This window comes from Buteo buteo, chromosome 4 (genome assembly GCF_964188355.1).
Source record: "Buteo buteo chromosome 4, bButBut1.hap1.1, whole genome shotgun sequence".
NCBI classification, from domain to species: Eukaryota; Metazoa; Chordata; class Aves; order Accipitriformes; family Accipitridae; genus Buteo; species Buteo buteo.
This window is the reverse complement of record NC_134174.1, coordinates 27,421,105-27,445,056: the sequence shown is the minus strand read 5'-3', so window position 1 is coordinate 27,445,056 and position 23,952 is coordinate 27,421,105. Positions and strand designations below refer to the sequence as shown.

Sequence of the window (23,952 nt, the reverse complement as noted above, 5' to 3'; positions counted from 1 at the left end):
CTCCAAAGACACCTCAGGGGCCCCAAGGCCAGGATGTCCCCTCTGAAACACAGGTCTCGGGTAGCTCTTCCAAGAAGGTTAATCTAAAGGCAGCTGCCACAGGGTGGCTGCTGCAGGTGTAGAAGTGGAAAGAAGGCCAAAAAAGGAAAGCCAACCAGCAAGCCCCTCATTCCCTTACCTCCCAGCCCGTGGAAGCCTGGCGGGACCAGTCTTTGGTGAAAGCGGCAGAGAACATAGTCACCGTGCCCAAGACCAGGTGGAAGTGGCTCTCGGCAGCGTGGGACACAACAGAAATCATTCCCTGCAACCACGGAGAAACGGGGAGTCGGTTCCAGTCCAGGCATTCAGCCGTGGCCAGCGACAGTGGCCAGGCAGGACGTTGCAGCAAGCAGGAAACAGCAGCAACGGGGAAAGGAAGGAGGTCTGGAGCTGGCCCAGGAGCAGCCCTCCCTCTCCCCCAGGAAAATCCAGGGGATGCTCAGGACAGGAGCATCACCCCACCTTGGCCTCAGACAGCTCCACAGGGTTTGTCTCCTGGAGGAACCTCAGCACCTGCCCTTGGACGTGTCTGAGGTCCTGACAAGCTGCCAGCACCGTCCCAAGAGCCTTGTACAGGAAAAGCTGAAAGAGAAGAAGCCGAGCCCGAGATGCAGTCATGGCCCGGCCCGTCAGGAGAGGGCTGGCCCCAGATGGACCCCACCACCTCCGGGAGCAGGCAGAGCCGGCCACGATGCCAGGCTGTGGCCAGCCGCTGGGGCAGCCCAGGGGAAACGCCTTTTGGGGACGAGGGAAAGGAAAGCAGTGAAATCTGCCTGCGTGGGCAGAGCACCAGCGCCAGCTCCAGCCCCAGTGCCGGGCAGGACACACACCTTCTCCCAGGAGCCGGCAGCAGAGCTGCCCAGCCGCTGGCTCAGCTCCTGGCTCAGGCCTACGGTCCAGGCCTTGTCCTCCACGGGCTCCAGCGACGCTCGCAGAAACTGGTGTGAACGGGAAAGGAAGCGAGTGTTCCCCGGACCTTGGCCAGGGCCCTTTCCACGCTCACGTGTCCCGGGATGCTGCGGGGGAGAGCTGCCGGGAACGGCAGTCTCTTCCCTCACCCCACCCAACCCTCTTTTCACCAGCTTCCCTCTTCTCCTAACGCCTCATGTGAGACCCCCCGGCAGGCCGGACTTAGAGGAGGAGGCAGTGCTAAGGCGCGTGCCACAGCGTTAGAGGGCATTAGCCATCAGCCGTGGCACGTGTGCAGGCAGCAGCTCCTCTTGAGTGGGCCGGCACCTACTGCCGGGGGAGGCGCAGGGTGCTCAGGAGGTGCCCCCACCTCCTGGTGCCTACACAGGCAGCCCCGAGCTTCCTCCCACAACTTTGCTCCCTCTTCTCCCCCCTCGATTTGTGACACCCCCGCAAGGATGCTGTACCTTAAGCACACGGCGCTCCCACTCTGCAGAGGCCAGGGAGCTCTCAGTTCTGCCTAGGAAGCAAGAGGAAGCAAAAGCTCTCGCAGCTATTTAAGCTCACGCCAAAGACGAGTCCGGCGCTCTCCTCTGCAGTCCGACCTCCCAAAAGTCCCAGGCCATCAGGCTAGAGAGGGCCTACGCGAAAGCCCTTGCGAGGCCAAAGACACAGGAGGGATCCCAGGGGCGGCCGTCAGAGGCATTGACTCAATCTGGGGAAGGACGCACTGGCCGCAGCAGATCCCCACGGAGCGACTGCAGCTCCCACAACAACTCCAACCACCCGGTCCCAACACACATTTTCTCCCGAACCACCCATTGCCTTTTGCCCATTTCCAGCCCTTCTCCCAGGCTACTGCCGAGGACAGCTGCTGCAAACCTCGCCTGGCCTGGGGACTTGGTCCTCCAAAGCCGAGGGCTGCACCCCCTCCAGGAGCACCAGTCCTGTCCCTCTCCCAGACACCATCCTTGGGTGATGCCAAGACCTGCCCTCCGAGGGGACATCAACGGCCCCGTCCATCCCCTGGGCCGAACTGATGCCAGGGGACAGCTGCCCCCAGCCTCAGCACCGGCTCCCTGGAAGGGGAAAGGCAGCAGAGCAAGTGCTGGAGAACTGGGGACAATTGCCCTCCGTCGCGCCGGGCAGCTGCGTTTTCCTGCCCCCCTCCCTCCCCTCCAGCCTCTCCCTCCCCACCTGCACTTTACCTTCCAGGTACTGCAGCAGGAGGGGGATCTCGGTCGCCCACGCCGCCCCCAAGCCTCTGTGGATCCTGCCGTGGAGGGCCTGCAGCAGCTGCAAGGCAGCGACTGCGCGTTCGCGGCTCGGGTAAGGAGCTGCCGCCACCACCTAGAGGAGGGCAGGAGAGAAGGGTCGCTCCTGCCGCCAGAGCCACAGCTTCTCCCAGGAGGGAGCTCGGGAGGGAGCTCGCTGCCGCTTGGCTGGCAGCAGGCAGCCGATGGCTTCACCCAGGGTGCTGCCAGCCCTGAGAACGGAGTGGGATCCCTGATGGGCTCGGGCATGCTGCCTCCTCCTTGGGGGCTCCCGGCACTGGCCTCAACAGCATCTCCACCCCGGGATCTCCCACCACCCCTGGCCAGAAAAGCTCTTTCCCCAGGGCCCCGCTACTCACCAGCAGTCGAGCCAGCAGGGCCTGGGGAGCCGGCAGCCGGGCTGTGGGGAGGCAGAAAGGCCGGGTGAGCTGACGAGCCTCACGCCTCCGATAGCCCCACACAGGGCTGAGGGCTGAGAGCAGCTGCGCTGCAATAGCGCTGGCTGGGGGGCTCCCCAGGGCTGCCCAGCAGGAGATGAAGGCAGCTCCAGCACGGCCAGGAGCGAGCCCCGGCTCACCAGGAGAGCGCTGCGAGCAGGAGAGCCAGGCCTCTGCGCCGGGCAAGGGGCCACGCAGGGCAGAGCCCCTCGTGCCCAGCAGCAGAGCCTGTCTCTGCCCTTTGCTTTTCCTGGGCTCCTGCTCAGGGCTGGTGGGGCGCAGGGAGACGCGGGCTGGCCTGACCCCTGGCCAAACCCAGCAGCAGCACTCGCTGGGGCTCCTACCTTGCTCCTGGGAGTCCATGGCATCCGGCTCCTCCTCCTCCTCCTCGCACCCCGCTCTCTCCCGTCTCTCAACCAGGGCTCGGAGGCAGCGGGAGAGCGGGATCAGCATGCCGCTGTACTGGGCTGGCACCACGTACTGCAGCAGCCTCGGCCACAGGAGCTGCAGAGAAGAACCGGGCAATTCGCCACACTGGCATTTCCGCTCAGCGCGAAGACGAAAAGGACGGTCTGCGTTTCCCTGAGCCTGGTGCGCTTCAGCGCAGGAGGGGACAGGTTCAGGGCACGGGGGAGCACACGGAAAAATGTCCTGAAGGCAAGGAGTGGCCACAGCAGCAGGACAGAGGGCAACTTACTTTGGTCATCCCTCTCAGAGTGACGTCCAGTGAGCCCACGATGTCCAGGCACAGGGCTCGAATTGCTCCATCCTCTGGGTTTTCCCAGGCAAAAGGGCCTCCTGCCACCTGTAAGACAGAGTTGGCAAACCCCCAATTACCTTCAGCTCCCAGCTGATGAGGCTCAGGCACGCCTCACCAGTGCTCCTCTTGCTCCCGTGCCTGCCTCCCTCCCGATGGCCAGACGGACCCAGCTCGAGGACCGGGTCCCAGACCCTGGGAAGGACTGGGAAGCCTGGGAGCAGACAGTGCCGCTGCTTGTCTACTCGGTCCCCTGGGGCCCAAATGCTGCTGTCGTGCCACCAAAGCAGAGGTGAGGAACGTGCCCTTCAGCAAGGCTGTGCTCAGTGCCAGCCCTGGAGGCAGCACACCCAGCCCGACGGATGTGGAGGAGCACCCAGAAGCCCTTTCCTTTGCCCTGCTCCCAAAGCAGAGCCTCCCCGAGCCTCAGAGCGACGCACGTGGATCTCCCAGCTAGAGGGAAGGTGCGGCCAGAGGGAATGTCCTCGGCGAGTCAGCGGGAGGCTCGGCCATCCCCAGCTTTCACCTCCTGGGCACCCAGCTGAATGCTGGGAAATGCTCACCACAGGGACTGCCAAACAGCCCGTCCCCTTGCCAGAAGGGATGTGGGCCCCCAGACTGTTACTGGATGGGCAGGGTGTGCTTTGGAGGGCCAGAGCACGAGAACACCACAGAAAGCTCCTCTAGCCAGGCCCACCTGTCTGCACTGGCTGTGTTTTGCTCACCGTCCACCAGCATTTAAGGATGGAAGATGTCCTGCCCCTACGAGACCCTCCCTTTGCAAGGCGGCTTTGCCGAAGGCGCCTGTGGGCACAGCTCGGCACCACAGTGCCGGGTGGCATGACGAGGTGTAAACCCACATCATCCACTGACATCTCCACCAACATCGGCACAGACACCCACGGGGAACGGCCATTCGGAAGCGGCTCTGACGGCAGTGCCAGCGCCGATGGCTCTGCAGCATGGAGCTCTCCAAGGCCGAGGCCGCCGGCAGGAGCTCTCAGCACGGTCCAGGCACTGGTCAAAAAAACCAGCCCTGGGTGTCCTGCTCTGCCCTTACCAGTCTGCCCGAGGTCCGGCTGAACTCGCTGAAGATGTGCCCCACCACATCCCATGGCCAGCAGCTCTGGGATCCGGAGCTGAGCCGCTCCCTGCTGAACTCCAGAACTGCCCTCCGCACCTGCCAGGGGAGAGTGTGGTTATGACCCTCCTGTTCAAAACCCAGAGGGTTTGCGCCTTTGTGGCTCGCAGAGAGGTGGCGAGGCCACGGCAGAAGCTTTCGCTCCTGGCGTCAGGGCTGGGCTTCAGCACCAGGCTGGATGGGCATTTGCCCCACAGAGCGCAGAGACCTCCCTGCTCTGCCCTGCCAGCTCTCCCCAGGGATGAGCCATCAGCCACCACCTGGGCAACGCGCCAGCACTTCCCCAGGCCCCCTGGCTCTGTCCCACGGGAAAGGGTTTCTCTGCCTCCCCTGGCGGCACCCTCCCTTCCCAAGCCAGTTCACCTGGGCACTGGGGTCACTGCACAAGGAGCGCGTGGCCTCCACCAGCTGGGGCAGCTTCTCTCTCACCGCAGGTGCTGGAAGAGATACGGAGAGGTGTGCATTGAGGCAGAGCCCCAGTGGCAGAAAGGATCCCCTGAAGCTTCCAATGGGACAGAAGAGCGGGGCCTGACTGGCTTCACGGGAAGCAGCGGCGTAGCCGGAGCAACCCCACTTCCAGAGGCTATTTTACAGGGACCGAAGGCTATGGCAACAGAGAGAACAAGAGAAGCAGCACGGGTACGAGCAGCTCCTGTGCAAAGCAGCCCACCTGCCCGCCCACCAGCCTGCCCGTGTTACAGAGCTTGGAGCGTCGTCCCTGGTGTGCCGGCATTTCTAACTGCCGGGGGAGAGCCCTGCTGCGGGGCGTCAGCTCGGCTGGGGGACCCGCTCTTCGCAGCTCCCTTTGGGTGCGGGTGCCCCACTTTCGGCCCGTTCCTGCTGTCAGCCCAGCAGCCCCAACCCCTGCCTTGCGTCCCTGGTCTGTGGCACTGACCGTCAGCGCGGGCCAGCACTCCCAGCAGGCCCAGGGCTGCCACGCGACCGGCCTCGCTCCCACCGCTCAGCTGGGAGTGCAGAAACATGACTGTCTCCTCGGGGCGCATTCGTGCTGCGGGGAAGAAAGCGCATTCTGCATCAGCAGGCAGCTGTCCCCAACAGCCAAGGACAGGGAGAGAGCTGCCACGGCACGGCGGGCCATCGCCCAGTCTCCTCTCCTTACCCTGCAGCATGATGCAGCGGGACAGCACTGCCTTCTGGGCCGGGCCAGGCTCCTCGGTCACATCAGGGAGCTGTGGGAACAAGATCCATTTTAGAGAAAGTGGCATCAGTGCTGAGAGGGACTGAAAAGTAATGGTGCTCTCCGTTCTCCTCTCCCTGGGCACTCTGGGCATGGGACCCACAGCCGAAACCCAGCCCACCCCACGGTGGCCCCGGGCACACACAGAGGTTTGCGGCAGCCCAGGCTGCCCAGGAGCTGAGGCTGAGCAGCGCTGAAAGGCTGCCCTCAGGGTGCTGGCGCTCCAGAGTCCTCCTGCGACTTGGCCGAGAGGGAAATGGCTGTGGGAACCAGGCTGCCGCTCAGGCCCGTGCCAAACAGCCAGGATCAGGCCTCCTGCAGCCTTAAGATGGCACCCGGATCGAAGTCCTGGCATGCTCCGGGCCTGCAGGAAGGTCCCAGTGGAGGAACGCCCTGCTCTGCCCTGCCAGCCGGCAGGTCCTTCCCCTCCGTGGCAATCACGGGTGCAGGCCCCAGGCTTGCGGCAGGGCGCAGGGCTCCCCTTACCTGGCGGCGCACAGCGGTGCCGGTGGCAAGAGCCGTGCCCTGTGGCATTGGGGTCTGAACTCCCTCCAGTATCTCCAGGACATAGCTGAGGCTCTACAAGAGAACGGGGGGGAAGAGGAGGCTAAAGCCACCTAAAGGCACTTGGGAAGGGAGAAACCCAGCACATCTGGGATAAGGGGAGCCCCAAACATCAGCTCCCAGGGAAAAGCCCGACGAGCAGAGCAGCATCAAGAGGGTCTCTTTCCTCGGAACGGAGCCCGGGCTTGACAACTCAGTTTCCCACTCATCAGACCTCGCCAGTCGCCGCATGGGACTGGACATGGCCCTGGGCGTTCGGGCAAAGCTCTTCCTGCACACAGAGCCTCAGGCAGCTGGCAATGCCTCCCTTCCCAAGCAGTTGAGCCCCAGGGACTCTTGCCTCCCTCCCGCCCTGCCCCGGGTTTCTCCTCTTCTGCCCAAAGAGCCCAGGAAACCTCAGGCCTCCTCTGCTCTTCCTGTTCCTTCTCTAAGGGCTTCCCAGCTCCTCCTGGCACCCCACAGCTCCCCAGTGCCTCTTAGCACTCGCGCAGACCCACCCCAGCAGCCACGCCAGGCCCTGCGCAACATCTCACCTTGGTGAGCCGGGAGTTGTCTCGGACCTCCTGGCATTGCAGCAGGAGCCAGAGGAGCGGCTCCCAGGTCTGCTCTCGGTACTGCTCCTCATGCAGAAGGACCCCCAGCATGGCAGCCACTGCCCCGAGGACAGCCTGCTTGTCCTGAAGAGGGAAGGGAGAGGCTCCGCTTGGAGGGCCGAAGGTCTGCCTAGTGCTCAGCATCCCCTGGACACCGGTCTGCCCTTCCCAGTGGGAAGGAGTTTCCCTTTCCCTTCTGCCCTGCAGAAGAAGGGCTCGCTCCAGAGGAGAGAGAGCACTTCCCCACCCTGCTACCCCAGCCCTCCCTGCAGAAAGGCCCCAAGGCTCGGCTGCTTCCCGTCGGGAAGCCCCCCTCCCCTCGGCCCTCTGCTCGCACCCCACTGGGCACAGACGGACCCAGCGCCACGGTCATCCCTGCTGCAGCCCCGGGCGTGGAAAGCAGCACTTCTCACCTCTTCCTCCTTGCAGTCCAGCCAATTTGCCACCACATAGCGGAAGAGCGGGTAAATGGCTTCACAGAACTGTGCTACCCCCTTGCGAGGGAAGGGGCATTGCTCCCAGCTGCAGAGGTATGTACTGACTCCTTTCGACCATTGCTCCAGGACTGCACCAGGACAAAGGAAAAGGGAGCATGTGAGAGTCTGCAGCAGGGACGGTACCTTGCGTTCACGCCCAAGCCTGCTTTAAGGACGGTCCCAGGCTCGGCAGGGCTCAGCCCAGCACTAGATCTGGATCCGAGGGCAAGCCGTGCTCTTGAGGTGCCTGGGTTCAAACACCCCACCGTTTCTCTCCTCCTCACACCCATCGCACCTTCTCCTCCTCAGCGGCCCCTTCCCCTCCAGCATTTCCAACTGCACACCCTTCCCTTCCCTTTTCCCTTCCCTTTTCCCCTCCCTTTTCCCTTCCCTTTTCTTTTCCCTTCCCTTCCCTCATACTCGCCCTTTCAGAGCAGGGAGTTTAATCCCGGAGGGAAGCGGGGGAACAGAAACCATGGGAAGGGACCCAGGAGTTTCTCCGTGCAGCGCTGCCGCGTCCCGCCCACAGAAACCTCCTGGCCTTCTCCCGCTTCTCCTACCCACTCGCTGCAGTTTGGGATTGCCCCGGGCTCACACCCACCACGTTCCCTCTGAGATCACATGGAGGCATCGAAGGCCGCCCCTGCCCCTAGGACCCCAGCCAAGGAGCCGACACTCACCGCTGCAGACGGCATGCAGGACCTCGCCGCTCCCCACCCGGGTCAGCACGGCGCGCAGGGCGAGCAGCGTCATTCCCACAAAGGGGATGCACCGCAGGGCTGCAGAGGAGGCAGGGACAGAGGGACCGAGAGGGTCGGTGAGAGACACGGGAGACTGGGGTCCATCCCTGCCAGGGCTGGGGCTGCTGGGCCACGCAGGACGTGCCGGAGGGCGTGGGACGGGCTGCCTTCGCCAGGGGGGAAGCCCTTTGGGGAAATGGGGAGGACGGTGGGGGGCCAAGACCCTGCGGGTTTGTCTCCAACAGGTTCCCACCCTTTGGGAACTGGGATCGGGCTGATAAGGCAGAGCTGCCAACTGGCCCTGGCGCGGAACAAGGAGGCACGGCAACTCCGTAGCCCCCCAGTTCAACACAGGGCGTTTAGGGAGGGGGAGGATCCCTTCTCCTTGTTATCACAGATCTCTACCCAAGGCCCAGGGTGCCATACCATATCTGCGGGCCATTTTGCCCAAGGTGAGGAGCACAATCTCATCAGGGACCTTCCTCATGGCCTTCAGGTGGCTCTGGAGCTCGGACATGACAAAGTGGAAGTGGGAGCGGGCCAGAGCTACCAGGACGTCACTAGCGGCCATCTTCACGTCACCTGTCACACCCTGCAAAAGCGTCACGGGTTAAACACTCCGGAGAAAAAGGCTGAGGCACTAGGGCAGGCTGAATGACCCCATCTCCTCTGCGAGACCCCTCGGGACAGCTGTGCTCGGGGCCGAGCGGCTGCTGCCTCTTGTACCCTGGGATAGGCGAGCAGTTCCCTGGCGAGATGAGGGAGGCTTTGCCCCAGAACAGCCCTGTGCTGCTGCCCCCTCTCCCTCTCCATGCAGATGCCAGGATCAAACTGCCGCAGACTCAGGACCCCCCTGGGACCTCTCCGTGGGGCTGGTGGGTTGCCACGGCTCTTCCTCAAAGCAGGACAAACAGTGTTGAGCTTGAACCCAGCTGTCGCTCAGTTAGAAACAGCCCCGAGTCCGCTTCTCTGCACAGTTCCCTGCCTCCCTGTGGAGTGACTGCTAGAAGTGACTTATCAGTGTGTTCCCCGCACCCCCTTGAGGGAAGGCAAAACCTCCAGGGTGGAATGCAGTGGACACGCAAGGAATCGGTTCCCTAATAATTCTCTGTGCAACGTAACCTGCAACCTTAGATGTTAGCAACACCAAGGGAGTTTGGTGTGCTGACCCTAAGAGAAGTAACACGGAGGGTGGAGTGGAGCGGAGACACCACGGCCAGTCTCTGTGATATTATCACAGGGATAGGGAACTGGAACGATAGGAACGGTAGGTCCCTGCATTGAATCCACGGAAGCAAGGAGGTAAAATCATGGGGGTTCTGTCGATCTACCGCCCTACTTCTGATTTATCTCCTAAGTGCCCTGTCCTGGGGTACTGACACGCAACATCACGTCCTCTGGGTGAACTTTGCTCATTATAATACCAAAACACACCTCCATCCCAAAAGCTACCCGCCTCCAAAGTGCAACCACCCCTCACTGAGCCTGCGCTCTGAATTTTTTTCTAGCATGTCCTTTTAAAAGCAAGGCGAGAGAACTTAATACCAATCAAAGTAAAGGCATGCATGACTTGAGTCACTCGAGCTCCACCTAAATAGGAAAATAGTATAAAAAGGCCCAAAGAGAGGGGGACTACTAGGGAAGATACCATCGTGGACAAGTTGGGAGGACATCACTGCCTTCTGGGGTCAGTCGACAGGCTGAACCTCTCTTCCCCCCAGAGGGACACCTCTTGGGTGAGATTCGAACACTCGGCTGTACCGAGTGCTTTCCCGGGAAACTTAGAATTCTTTAGAGCTCTTTTTCTTCCATAATTGAATGCGCTTGTAGTCGACTGTATTATTATTTGCACGTGCCTTGCAGACAGTGTATTTATCATCGGCAATCCAAAAGAACCTGTACTCCTGTTGCTTTAACAAACTGTACTATTCATTAAAATCTAGCCATGATAGTTCATTGAACGCAACCAAGCTCCTTAAGTCTGGCTGTGATAGTTCATTGAACGCGACTAAACTGAAAGTACAGTGCGCTATTTGTGCGTCCATAATCGTGATAGTTCAACACATTGAACGCGACCGGACTTACAGTGCTGAATTGGGCATCACCCAGAATCTAAGCCTAGCCGCCCCCAGCCCCTCTGACATCTAAAGACAAGCTGGAACGCAAGGGGGGTTATTTTCTGCCAGAAGTCTTTACCCTTTAACACAACACTCCCCTCTCCAAATTCCCTGTCATGACGAGTCCCCAGAGCCTCTCCCTTAGGACCTCTGCTGGGTCTGAACAACCGAGGAACATCTCTGCGCCACTCTGTATTTCCCCCAAAACCAGGGGCAGAGGCAGGCTGCTTGGGTGGCCTTGAAAGAGAACAAGCTCACCTGGGCTGCTCGCATGTCACTCAACGCCTCTGCTATCAGGCGGTTCACAACGCCACTCGTCAAACAGCCGTCGTCTCCCCACAAGACGCTCTCCAGCTCCCGGTACGTCTCCACTCGGTCACCCTGGGGACGGACCACAAAGGGGAGTGATGGGACTTGCTTTGCCCTTGTTCCCAGGGAGCCACGACAGAGACCTGCTGCCCCCCAAATCATCTGCGTGACACAGGCACGAGGGACGAGTTGCAGGCATCGGTCAGGACAGCCACGGGGAACAGCAGGATCTTCCACGGCGCCTCTGACACGAGCAGAGAGTCAGACAGGGAGATCGACTCCACCGGGGCAAAAGGCCACATGGGAGCCTGGGCGGTCACTCCTGAAAACGGGGGATGGCGGAGGTCAGGGGGAAAGTGCCGGACAAGGAAGGGTGTGACTGTTCACTCAACTCCTGCCTAGATTTTGGCTAACCCAGCTCCTGCTAAGGCCTGGTGTATGCTGGGAGCAGCACCATTAGGTCAAAGCGAGAGCACCGCGTAGGCAGGACGGGTGGCCAGAGAGAGCTAAAGGGCCATGATGCAGCCACTACCAGCTGCGGATGGCTGTCTCCGGCAGCCATTACCTTTTGTCTGGTAGTTTCCTCAGAATCCACTAATGTACGGAAATGGTATAGACCCAGCCTCCAAGCTGGAGGGTATAAAACATCAGCTTACTCAAAAAGCTTTTGAAGCAGATCCAACAGCAGCTGAACTGCTGAGGCTTTCATGCTTCCCGGTGCGACACAGGGGACGCCCACACCGTGATGGAGGAGGAAGGGTGAGCGCTCTCTCAGTTGGCTCATAGGTTCATAGCAAAAAAATTCTTTTTTTTGCTCATACGTGCGCGATATTAAGAGTTACAGATTATAAGTTATGAAACCTTACGACTTGACTGGTGAAGGAGTGAATTCACGTGATAGACGAGTCTGGGAGAAGGGAATTGAGCCCCTGTCATGGTTTTTTATTGTATTTCTGACTGAGCTCATGAAATAAAGTTGAAATCACAGCGTATGTTGTCCTGTACATTTGAGAGATCCCAATGGACCGTGACAAAGGGGAAGGCATGGGAACGAGACCATGCCCCGAGGAGGGGAAGCCGTGAGCACCCTGCGCCTTGGGGCCCAGTGTTGCTCCTCGCATGGGCAGGAGCCCCAGCACTGGGAGCTCCCGGGGAAAGGAGTGGGGAGCAATGGCATTAGTCCAGCTTGAGCAGCAGGATCGGCGCCTGGGGACAAAGCGCCTGCAGGAGGGCAGAGGTGCTGTCAGGTGAGACGCCCCTCTGCCACGGCACCCGGGGAAGCCAGGGGCATGGAGGGGAGCCCTCAACCCCCACCTCACCTCATGGTCTTGCAGTCGCTTTAGCAGAGAAGTCCCGACGGCCACAAAGGTAGTGACGGCCGCAGGGACGGTCCCCGTCACCCCGCCTCTGTCCTCAGAACGCGCAGGTCTGGACTGGGAACGCACGCATGAGCAGAGAGCTGCAAGAAAAGAAAGAAATGGCTTTGCTGGCTGCGGGGCTTCGCGCCAGGGAGGGGTGAGGATCTTCCCAGACTGCCCCAGCACTATCAGCCTGTGCTGGGCTGTACTGGCAAGAGGGAAGTCAGTGGGATGAGGGGAGGGAGTCTTCCCCTCACCGCGGCAGTGGGAAGACCATCTTGGGGGACTGGGCCCGTCCCGGGCTCCTCAGTGACAGAACGGCAGCAATGCGCTGGAGCGAGTCCAGCACAGGGGCCCTGAGCTGGCCAGGGGACGGACATGGGCTCCGCAAGGAGAGGCCGGCAGGGCTGGGGCTGGGCAGCCCTGACAAGAGCCGGCCAGCCCAAGTCACCTCGGAGCGGCCCCCAGCTGCCTCACGGTGGCCAGGGAGAGGATGGAGCCAGGACCCTCCGGGACGTGCCTGGCAGCAGGATGAGAGGTGATGGGAGGCAGCCCCCAGCACCCGGCTGGGACAGACACTGCCCCCAGCACGTATCAGACCCCAGCCTCCCACCAGCCCCTCACCTCTGAGCGCTCTCATCCTCCGCATGGGCAACAGGATCCCACGGATCGACACGCTGCTCCTCCACGCAAAAGCCATGAGAAACTGGGGCAGCACCAGCCCCAGGAGGAAGATGTAGAGCCCAACCACTGTGACCTCACAGAGGGCTCCGGTGACATGGGGACATGTGCTGGGGACGCAGCAGCACCCTGGGGACCCCCCCAGGCCCAGAAATGCAGGATTTTCCATCACTTGAATTTGCTCATGGTCCTCAAACAGTTTTAGCAAAGACTTGCTCCAGACAGCCCTTCCCAGCTCTGTCCCTGGGAAGACTGGGACTTCTTTTCTCTCTCAGAAGAGAAGACTTTTCCTTCGGCAGGGGACTGATACTGGTGGGGTGTCCCAGGCTGAAGGCAGGAGTCTGGAGAAGAACAAGCAGCAGTGGATGGGGATCAAGTCAGGTGAAAGGCAGAACATTCAAGCAATTAAGTTTACTAAGAGTAAAGAAATGAGTCTAATGACCATCAAGAAAAAGGAGAAATGTTTGTAGAGCACGCTACTGTTAGTGTCTTTAGAGAAATGTGATGGGTTGACCCTGGCTGAACGCCCAGAGATAAGGACAGGAGAGATCATTCACTAATTACCGTCACAGGCAAAACAGACTCAGCTTAGGGAAAATTAGCTCAGTTTATTACAAATCAGCCAGAGTAAGGTAATGAGAAATAAAACGAAATCTCAGAACACCTTCCCACCCCCCTCCCTTCTTCCCGGGCACAACTTCACTCCCGGATTTCTCCACCAAGCCCCCCCAGCGGCACAAGGGGGACAGGGATGGGGTTTACGGTCATCACACGTTATTTTCTGCCGCTTCACCTCCTCAGGGTGAGGGCTGATCACACTCTTCCCCCGCTCCAGCGTGGGGTCCCACCCACGGGGTCAGTCCTCCACGAACTTCTCCAACGTGGGCCATTCCCACGGGCTGCAGCTCTTCACAAACTGCTCCAGCATGGGTCCTTTCCACGGTGTGCAGTCCGTCAGGAGCACACTGCTCCAGCGCGGGTCCCCCACGGGGTCACAAGTCCTGCCAGAAAACCTGCTCCACGGGCTCCTCTCTCCGCAGATCCGCGGGTCCTGCCAGGAACCTGCTCCAGCGCGGGGTTCCCACGGGGTCACAGCCTCCTTCGGGAACCCACCTGCTCCGGCGTGGGGTCCTCCACGGGCTGCAGGTGGAGATCTGCTCCACCGTGGACCTCCCTGGACTGCAGGGGGACAGCCTGCCTCACCAGGGTCTTCACCACGGGCTGCAGGGGAATCTTCGCTCCGGCGCCTGGAGCATCTCCTCCCCCTCCTTCTTCACTGACCTTGGTGTCCGCAGGCTTGTTTCTCTTACATGTTCTCACTCCTCTCTCGGGCGGCTGTTCCAGAGGCGTTACCACTATCACTGAGTGGCTCGGCCTTGGCCGGCGGCGGGTCCGTCTTAGAGCCGGCTGGTATGGGCTCGCTCTCTCTCAAACACAGGGGAAGCTTCCAGCAGCTTCTTACAGAAGCCACCCCTGTAACCCCCCCCCGCTACCAAAACCTCTGTGTATCACATTTTTAAGAACGGTCATTAAAATCTACATTCATCACACAAAATCTTCACTCACATCAACAAAAAGAATTCCCCACTTATCAAGCAGCTCTTAACTCTCTAGCTGCGTTCAGTCCATGTTTTGCCCGTTACCTCTCTCAGTTACTATCCTTATCTCAAATTCCTCACACTGCCCGCATTCTCCACCAAAAAGACTGTGATGGGTTGACCCTGGCTGAACGCCAGGTGCCCACCAAAGCCGTTCTATCACTCCCCCATCCTCAGCTACAAGAAAGTAGAACTAAGGCAAATTATGTGGTGGGTTGAGCTCAGGTGGGAGCTAAGCCCTGCTCCCCAAGCTGGGCAGGCAAATCAGAATAAGGAACTGGTGCTATCGGTTTTCTTTCCTTCCTCTGGCTTTGCTGAGGGGACTGAAGAGCCTGTGTTTTTTTCTAGAGCCATAGGCTGCTTTGGGTTGGAAAGGAACTTAAACAAGGCTAGCACACTGTGGCATAGGCAGGCAGGACGGGAGAGGCGTCCCTGGGTGGGCTCGAACCACCAACCTTTCGGTTAACAGCCGAACGCGCTAACCGATTGCGCCACAGAGACTCCCGAAGGGAGCTCCCCGGGGCTTCCCAAGGGCAGGCAGATGTTTGGCCATTGCCAGGGAAGCAGAGCTTCCTCACGTGGAATGGGGACCTGGGAAGAGAAGCACCACAACCCTCAAGGCCCACCCTTCATCCTTGTCTCCCTGAGCGACGGACCTCCCCTCCCACGGCATTCCTGCGAGCAGGCCTGTCCCATTCCCTGCCCGCTGCAGGCCACCCACCTGCAGTTAGCAAAGGCGGGCACCAAATCAACTCCTCCTGGAGCCTTGCACAAGTGCTTCGACTTCAAGAAGCACAAGAAGAAGCGGGAGGGCAAGACGGGTTCCCTCCGAGCGCCCCTCGTCCAAATGCCTGCCGCTGGAGAACGCCCAGCTCAGCCGCTTGCCCTGCGCCTGGCACACTCAGCTCCCAGGACTGCCGGAGCCCTCGGCACTGCAGGTGCCTACAGGAACCTCCTGGCCCCATGAGAAGGCCCCACCTTCTTCTCCCATGGGTCAGCACCGCTGGGGAGGGCTGCCAGTCTCCTCCCTTCAGGCGGTGCTGCCTCGGATCGCTCCCCTCGGCTGTCACTGTGCCCTGCTTTGGGGCCCGCCCTCCCCTCAGGGCTGCCTCTGACTGGCCCCAGGGCTCAGGCTGCCCAGGTGCCCCTGAGGTGATGCTCTCTGGGATTGGCCGCCTGCTGCGTGTGCTGCCCGCCCTCCCCTGAGGCGATGTTTCCTCCGATTGGCTGCCTGAGACTGCTCCTCCCATCCGGCGATGGGTCAGGCGGCTCATCAGTCAGCTGTGCTCTGCTCTTGCCAGCTGTGATTGGTGGAGCGGGCATGCCCCGCCTCCAACCAGCACCCCCCCACACACCCCGGCAGGGTGCCCAGCTTTTGCCCCTCTTGCCGCCTTTCCTGCAGGCCTCGAAGCTTGACTGGTGGGTTACCTGTCCATCACATGCCTTGCCCCCGCCTCCTCAAACGCGATTGGCTGACTCCCCAGGGACTGCTGGGTGGAGGTTGCCAGGCAACGAACTCCACCTTTAGGGCTGAGCGCCTCAGCGTGGAGCTGCGGGCCCTGAGGAAAGGCAGGGGGTCATCAAAGGCGGGTTTGGACCCTAAAACCGAGGATTTCGGCCCGAAACAGGAGGCTCTGGGCACTACGAAGGATAGGCGCGATGCTACAGCTGACGCTGGGGACCCTGCGAAGGAGGGGAACCTCTTGGTTCCTCTGCCCTTTGCCCCAGGGTGCCGTGTATGGGGCAGGACTCTGGACTCGAGAGGGAAACTTCCTCTGGCTCGCGGGCCAGAGCAGAGCACGCAGGAGGTTGCCACCTCTGAAGACCGGGACGAAGGAAGACTGGCCAGCTTGGCCCTGGCCGGTGCCCCCGCCACAGCAGGAGCCCCCCTCAGCCTGCTGTTCAACCCAGAAAGGGGCTCCGTTCCCGCTTACATCCTCACCTTTACCAAGGAACACCTTTAGGAAGGACTGGGCAAGGCGGAAGCACGTGCTTCCTTTGAGCGAACTTTGCAGAGCGTTCCGTTTGGGTCACGCGTGTGGTGGGACCCGCGGGACAGGGGGCTGAGGCTCACGTGGGCTCGCAGCCGGGCCGGCGTGCACAGCAGCCCGAGGGACAAAACCACGTCTCTGCTGGTGGCCTCCCTGTGTGGAGCTGCCCCTGCCCCCTGCAGATGTGCAGAGGCTCGCTGGGGGTGAGGAACAGCACCAGCGGGGCCTGGGTTAACGGGCAGGGGTCTGATGGGCCAGCCAGATGCTACTCTCCGTCCCTCTGCTCGGCCCCTGTGCCACTGCTGACCCTTTATGTCCCCCCGCCATTCCCCACTCGTCCCCCAGTGCCCCCCTTCCGCCCCCTGCCCACACACCTGTAACCTCCTGTGACCCCCTCGGTTCCCCCCAGTGCCCCCTACTCCCCCCAGTGTGTCACTGGGCAGTGCCGTGGGGGGGCCCAGCGTGATGGGACACCGGGAGGGCGAAGCCTGCTGTGGCGATATGGTCGGGGCTCTCCCGGGCTGTTCCCTGCACCAGCGCGGGCTGGTGCTGGAGGTGGTCGTGCCACGGCGGGAGGGGTGGCGAGGGGATCCCCATGGGCAGTGGGAGGGCACGGCAAGGCCCCAGGACCCCACGGGGAGACCCCTGCTCTGGGGTCTGTCCCGGCATGACTCCATTGTCCCCAGCCCGGGAAGATCTGAGAGGGGCCCCACAGCTGGCAGCCCCCAGCCTCGGTGTCACCCACACGTTGTCTCACCAGCCGCCGGGGTGCTGTTAGGGAAAGAACAGATATACTCCCCTTTCGGTGTCTTTTGATGAGCTTTAATTAACTCTGTGGTGCTGGCTGGGGCCAGGTATTGCGGAGGGATTCCTCTAGCGCCTGCCTCGCTCGGAGGTCCCTGTCGTCCTGCGGTCCCGAGAGATCTGGAACAACACCACAGGCAGCGCCGTGGGGACCTGGTCCCGGCCAGGTGCTCCCCTGGCCACCCCGCTCCAGGGACCCGTTCGCCGGGGATCTTCCCACAAAAAAAGACATCCCAAGCAGCAGTATCTCAGTAAAAGTCCTCTGACCCCTTCCTTCCCCATCTCCTGCCTTACCTCAGCAAAGAAAGCTGTAGCTGTCATCGCAGTTGAACTGAGCAGGAATTCAGCCACAGCAAGAGGTTCTTCACCAGACCGGGGGAGATGACCCCAGTGTGGAGCAGTAAGCTGCGCAGGGGTCACAAGCGAGGGACACAGTTACCCAGGAAGGCCACAGGCCGGGCCTCCAAAATTCACTTGTGCTGATGCAGACACTACTCTTCAGCTCCCGACGGCTTCCCAGGCACACCGGGAGGGTTCCAGCGGCCATTTCCCTGGGCACAGCCCTGCAGGAGTTGGCCAGATGCATCCCTGGGGCTCTTACCTGATCAGGAGACGCACCCCCTGAGGGTGAGCCACGGGGTCTTCCAGGCGAGCCCACACTCCCCAAATCTCGAGCAGCTGCATCCATCTCTGCCCCATGCATTTGCCCAGCACCAACTTTATAGCTGAAAGGAAAATCCTGGCAAAAGAAACAAAGCGCAAAATAAACAAACCCAATCAAACAAAACAAGTCCAAATAGCACCACTGCCAGAAACCCCAAGAACTCTCAAATGGCAGCAGGTTAGGGGAAGACTGATCTGCAGCAGAGCTAAATACCCCTGGAAAGATGCTTCACAGCCTTTCAGACTGCAGCTAACGACACTGGCATTTTCTTCATGCCCCAGACCCACCGAAGCAGAAGAAAACCCACGCCTCTAGACTGACTCCACGCTAGGTGTCAACCAAGGCCAACACCTCATACCTCTTCCCACCAGCCTTTGGCCAAGAATGACACCAGGGCCCGCAAGAGTCACTTCTCCAGCGGGGGTCCATTGAGGGAGTGCAATGCTATTGTGCACACAAGGGTATGCAGGAGGCAAGAGGACGGCCGTCCGCAGTATGAGCTGCGTAAGACCTTCCTGCCTGGGAGCTGGAGTTTCTCCATGAAGGAACAGAAGTAAAACCAACCACGACGACCGCTTTCCACATCTAGGAAGTGGGGCAGGCGAAGCCCTCCCTCAGCCCCACAAAGGCACATGCCTTGGCACGGGGAACTGAAGCCAGCCCCTCCATCTGCCCCTTCGGCTCTTTACCTGCACGGCTTCTCCACATGCAGTTGTTTCCAGCTGGTCATGAGCAAAAGCTGCCTCTCCCCACCCAGCATTTCACTGGCCCACCTGAGCAGGCTGGGAAGGAGGTGGGGAAGCAGTTGCATGAGCTCCTCCGTGCTCCTCAGGTCAAACACCACCTCGGAGATGGCACGGGTGATCTGCAGAGAAACATGACCAAGAACCACCTGTTCAGGGAAGGCCTTTTCCCACCAGCCTGGTTCCCCCGCCTGCCCGGGGTGGGGGGTCACTGTCCACACTTGTCACTCCTGCGACAGCCTTGTGGCTCAGGAGTACCAAACTGCCCTGGCTCCCCACACTCCTTGAGGCCGGCCCAGCACAGCGCCCTGCGAATCTCCACAGGCACCCGCAAAGGGCACCTGACTCCCTTGCGCCCAAGTGTGAGTTAGCAAGCAGATGCCGAGCTGCAGAAACGTGTCTGCCGTTGAACGTACCTTCAGAGTCTCCAGAGCAGTCTGACAGCTGTGCTGCTCACAAGTGGAGGAGTCCGTCCCCAGGCGGTCGTTTCCTGCTCTGTTTAATTTCTCCACTAAGCACCTCAGGATCTGAATGCCGAGGATGCTTCTCCCCAGGCTCCTCCACAGCTCCACCGTGTCACTGCAAGGGAAGAGACGTTCACCCCTGAGCCCGTATCCTTGCGGTCCTGCGGTGCCCTCAAACCTCCTCACCTGCAATGGGGCTTACAATGCCCCACTCACAGCAGAGACACAAGCATGCAGTCTTGCAACACTCCAGACTGCTTGGGCAGAAAAAAAAGACCTGCTTCTCAACCGGACCCCCCCAGGGCAAGGAAGCTGCAGGGTCCCTGTTTGACTACAGTGGGGAGGTGGGTAGTGCCCGTACCTGTCCATGAGCAGACTCTTCTGGAGGAGACTGCTGATTACAGGCTCCTGGTGAAAGCGGGTGAGGAGAAACACTGCACGGAGCACGAAGGGCCTGTGGGTGCTCTGCTGCACGTAGCTGTAAAGGGTGCTCAGGATTTTTGGCACCTGAATGGAAGAAGAGGAGAAAGAAGGGCTCCTTTACCCCCTCCTGTGGGGCCCAGACACAGTCATTCGGCAGACAAGCGATGCCTGCTGCCTCGACACAGAGTCCAGATCCAGCTCGAAACCTCACGCCTTCCACCCTGCCTGACCCTGGCTCACATCTGGAGCCCAGTGTGCTCTTGGCAATCGTGCACCTGCATGCACACACGCACACGCATGCACACGCTCACATGCACAGCCTCGGTCGCTGCACGTGCCGGGGCCCAACCCTATGAGCAGCTGCGTGCCCTGTGTGCACACAGAGGACACGGACCCATTTCACGCTCAACGCTTGGCTAACTCTCCCCATGTGTCCATAGCGATGCAAGACCACGACCAAACACGCTCTTTGAGACCCCGCAGATGCCTTGCAGGGCCTCTGCAAGCGCACGTGTCTCCTTCCAGAGGAACCCCGTTCTCCAGGGACGCTTTTCCTTGCCTCCACCCTCCTGAGACTGAGTTAGTCTGCACTGCTTGAGCCACTGGTGGCCCTAGAGCCCAAGCGGAGCGCAGCAGAGCGTGAGCGGAGGAGAACAGGAGCCTTGAAAGGGCAGGCACAGCACGAGGCCAGAGGCTCCCAGGCTACAGATGGGCAGCAACTAGTGGCTAAAGGAAGGGCACCTCACAGGCTGGGTAACACCACAGTCGGGGAAAGCAATGAGAGCAATGAACAGCGATGCAACCTGTGGAAAACCTAGCGTGCCCAGCAAAGCTCAGAGTAGATGGAATTGGGGACCAGTGAAGAAAGAGAAGGGTGAGGTGGGTCCCAGGGCAGGGAGGACTGACAGTGACCCCAGAGGAAGGGGAGGAATGGCAAGGCTGGTGCCTCCCAGTGCCTCACTCATGGGAAGGACCCAGACCAATGGCAGACTTTGGACAAGAAGTGCCCATAGCCTTGTCACCAGCTGGAGCAGGCGCCAGCAGCGGGTGCTAATGCACGACTCGGACCATCAGTAGCCCCTTGGCTCGGCACACAGGCGGCATTTCTTGAGCCCATGCCAACTGCACAGGGTGTAGTGCAACAGCCAACAGGAGAAAAGACAAAGTCTAATGGCAAAAAAGCTCTCCTTTACCTCCTGGACTATCTCCTCTCTGCATTCCACCAGGAAGATGAACACCCACTTTCCCACTGCTCTTGCACGTGGGCGCGTGACATGCAGCAAGCTGTCCAGGATGGCAGTCAGAAAGTCCACAGCCTGTGCTGCAGGGATGCACCTGCAAACAGCCTGGAGAGAAGTCAGGAACAGGAGAGCCCGCATCACAGCTCTGCCCCAGCGATTCGGAAAGGAAAGGCAACTTGACGGGACTGTTAGTTCAGCAGTCATGGAGGGGCCAGTCTCTTGGCCCTCCTGCTGTGCCTACAGTGCTGTTTACATCTGGTGCAGCTAACCGATTTGGAAGTGTCTACCCCCTTGTTGTTTGCTTATATACCAAATTGGTATTCTGACAAGAGCACTCACGCACACACACGTGTGTGCAAACACACACATCACGGTGTCTGCTCCAGCGTGCCTAAAGGACGGTCTTGCCTCAGAGCCTCCTGCTACTTGCTAACAACAGCTGTCCTGGACAGCCCGCTCTGGAGACAGAGACTCTGGAGGGGAGCAGGGAGACGTGCAGGAGCCCAGGAGCTGGGCCCCCACCCCACTGTTTCGGGGCCAGTTACCTTTGTTATTTGGGTACAGGTCTCCGCAACAGTCTCGGTGTCCGGGCTGTTCAGCTCCTCATAAAGGCACCGGATCTCATCTGCCTGCGGCACCTTCATGCTCTTGGCTGGAACAAACAGCAGGAGAGAAGAGGAGTCACGTCTACAGAAAGCCAACCTCTGGCCCCAGATACCAGTAAAGGAGAACCCCCCGTGGTGGCAGGGAAGGCCACAGGGAAAGCCAGGGCTCTCCTGAACTTGGGGCAGCGGGATTTCCTGAGCCCGATAAATGGCTGACAAATCCCGGGCTGGAAAGAGCCCTCTTCCTCCTTAAACCATTTGCTGGGGCTTCAGGGTTTCAGCAGCCTCTGCTCCTAGCAGCTGCGTCCCCTATTCCCACACAGGCCACCATCGTCTCTGGGAGGCAGGAAACCTCCCTGTGACTTCCCCAGCACAGGCAGACCCTGCTGCCTGAAGAGGAAAGGGTGCAAACACAACCCTTTGCAGCACGCTCTGGGCCTGCAGCTCAGATCCCTCCTCCCTGCCCAGTTTGCTCTGGGCAGCAAATTGGCTTCCCCTCTTGTGCTCCACAGGAGATTTCTTCCCTGCCAGGGATGACTTTGGAGACTGCCTGGGTAGCTGCCTGTCTCTCCAGGCTGAAGGCAGGGAGCGAGGGGGCAGGCACCCTCTGAAACGTCGGGGACCTCATCCGAGCGAGTTGTCTGACCACCCTCTGTCTCTCCTGGACCGTGGAGAGGGACAGACGTGGAGGGGGACAGTCCCCAGCACTGGTGACGATGTCCTGCTCTCAGACAGCAGTGAGGGATGGCCCTGACCACCCAACCTCACGCACGCCCCGGGGAGGTGGGACTCGGCAACACTCTCTCAGGGATCCTTCCTGAGATGGGCAGGGGGGCAGAGGGCTAACAGGGTGGGGGCACAAAACCAGCCGAGCACGTTGCCTCCCCCTTCCCTCCACGGGACCCCGGTGGCGCCAGGCCAGGAAGGGAGGGAGGGAGGATTGGGCTGAGCAAGGCTGGGAAGCGCCTGCTCTCCTCACCTTGCATTTGGAGAAGGTAGTCAAGGCAGACCCATGCCCTCTGATGGCACGTGTCCAGGCAGTCGCTGGTCAGAGACCCCAGCAGTCCCACCAGGGAGCCGAACTGCTTGTAGGAACATCCTCTCTGCAGGGGACAGCAGCAGGAAAAAGGTTGCAGGCAGCCCCAGCGCCCGCTCGCCTCTACTGCCCAGCCTGCTCCCTGGGCAGCGACCAGGCAGAAGGGCAGGCAGAAGGGCTGCCCCATAATCCCAGGGGCCCCGAAAGCCAGCACCCAGCTGGGCAGGGCTCCTTTCCAGGGCCACGAATGGTGGCAAAGGGGCACCAGGGCACGCGGAGGGTCCCTACTCACCGTGAGCTCACATCGCTCCTTGCAAGCGCCCAGCACGTGGGTGCAAACCTGCAGGGCTCTCTCCCGCTCCCCTTCTTTGGCTGAGGTGAGCCAGCCCTTCAGGACCTGGGGCAGGGGGCATCTCTCTCGCAACAGGAATCTTTCTCTCCCCGAGATCCCTCTCCCTCTCCCTTCTTCTCTGGCCCCTTCCTGGTGCATCCCCCGCCCCACCAAGCACCGGCCCTGCAGCCTTCACCGCCTCGCGCTCTGCAGCCGCCTCTGCCCTGCCCTCGGTCTTGCTTCCCTGCTGGCGTCTCCCTGCTCCGGCCTTCCCCCCAGGGCTGCTCTCGCCCAGCTCAGGGCTGGCTCTTGGCTTTCCCTCCACCAGGGCCCACTTCGCTGCCTGTCCTGGGGCTGCAGTGGCCGGGCGCTCCTGACCCCCAGCCCCGGCCAGATGCACAGCCCCAGAGCAAGGAGCCAAAGCCCCATTTGTCTGGAGGAAAGGTATCCACCTCCTATCACCCACTAAGGTCTCGATTCTCTGCCCTGGCAACGCTTTCCCTGTTGCCCCGTGGCTACTCACGTGGAACGCTTTGCAAAAGCAGGCAGAGGTCGCCTCAGCCTCCAGAATGGTTTCTATGAGGTGGCCCAGATCTTCCATGCCTCTCCTGCGCAGAAGCTAAAAGCAGCAAAGGAGAGCTGAGGCTATGCATCATGGGGGCTGCCAGCGCGTGCTGAGGTGGGATCCTGACCCAGAGGTGGGCAGGCACTGGCCGGTGGGTACCTCCATGTTCGCAGCTGCCCTCACACTCTTCCTTCCCTTTTTCATCTGCTCCTTGGAAGGATGGGACAAAACACTCTGGCAGCACACTGCCAGCAGGTTGCCATTTTCCTTCCTGCTCAGAGGCGGCCTCAGCTTGCTGGCCAGAGGAAGAAGGGAGACAAAACAGAAAGGGGATTTACTAGCCCTCTCCAGGGTGGTTTAAACCACAACTGAGTCCCTCCTAATCGAGGGCCCCAAATCCAACCCCCCCAGCCCATGCCAGCGAGCACTGCCTTCAGCTCCAGCAATTCCTACCTCCTCCCAGGCAGCAGGCAACCCCCCCCACCAGGTTAAGGAACCCCTGGGGCTCCCTTCTTCTGGGAGACACCTGGAATGGGGAACACCCTCCCACTCCACAGCCCCAGCAGCTCCTGGCCCCATGCTCAAGCTGGGCTGGGGCACACTGGGAGTGCCCAGAGCCTGGGGAACAGACCTCACCTCAACTCCTCCAGGGCCTGAAACACTCCATACACCAGGGAGTCCCAGGGCTCCCTCTTTATCCAGTCCTGCAAGTCCCAGAGACAAGTGCAGAGTTGGCAGCGGGCAGGGACACCGGACAGCCCTCCCGCCGCCCCGGGGACAGGCTCTGCTGCCAGGCCTGGGCAGACGCTGCCCCATCTCCCCCACGGAACCCCAAAGGCACTGCAGGAGGGACCCTGCTCCTCAGCCACAGCCACCCAGTACCAGCACCCAAGG

General features: G+C 60.7%; 1 non-coding gene across 1 annotated transcript; it reads right to left on the bottom strand.

Annotated features, from left to right (window-relative positions):
• Positions 1-14,618: 14,618 nt before the first annotated feature.
• Positions 14,619-14,692, bottom strand: TRNAN-GUU (transfer RNA asparagine (anticodon GUU)). The gene has a single exon. It is a non-coding gene; the product is annotated as a tRNA-Asn (tRNA).
• Between the last annotated feature and the right edge of the window lie 9,260 nt (positions 14,693-23,952).